The sequence below is a fragment of the Wasmannia auropunctata genome, unplaced genomic scaffold, assembly GCF_000956235.1.
Source record: "Wasmannia auropunctata unplaced genomic scaffold, wasmannia.A_1.0 LD328916.1, whole genome shotgun sequence".
NCBI lineage: Eukaryota > Metazoa > Arthropoda > Insecta > Hymenoptera > Formicidae > Wasmannia > Wasmannia auropunctata.
The window spans coordinates 1-378 of record NW_012033974.1 but is presented as its reverse complement, the minus strand read 5'-3'; the positions used below and the strand labels follow the sequence as shown (position 1 = coordinate 378).

Sequence of the window (378 nt, the reverse complement as noted above, 5' to 3'; positions counted from 1 at the left end):
CGATAGCTTATGCAACTTATCAACCGAAGAAGCTATACAGGTGATAGGTTAATCTTTCGTTTTGTAGCAGGTGCGATTAGTGATTACAATTTTACAATTTGTCCAGTAATAATGTTTATTTACAATTTTCAGATCAGTAAAAGATGGTTACGACAAATGGCACAGCCATTCACGCATGAGAACCAGCTTGGCTTGTCATTATTGACGAGAGAACAACTTGAGAAAAAAGAGGCTGCCAAGATCGAACAAAAGGCTCAGCAAAATTGATAGTACAACATTGGCACTAGGCCGAGTAATCCGTTTTACTTAGGCAGAGTCATCCGTGCGACATTTACAGAAAATATATTTCATATGCTGCTTGTATGTAACAAAGGCCTA

The 378-nt window shown here is 38.1% G+C and overlaps 1 long non-coding RNA gene across 1 annotated transcript; it reads left to right on the top strand.

The window, feature by feature from the left end:
* Window positions 1-368, top strand: LOC105460103. Its single transcript, XR_975770.1, has 2 exons — window positions 1-40; window positions 133-368. It is a non-coding gene; the product is annotated as an uncharacterized LOC105460103 (long non-coding RNA).
* Window positions 369-378: the final 10 nt, after the last annotated feature.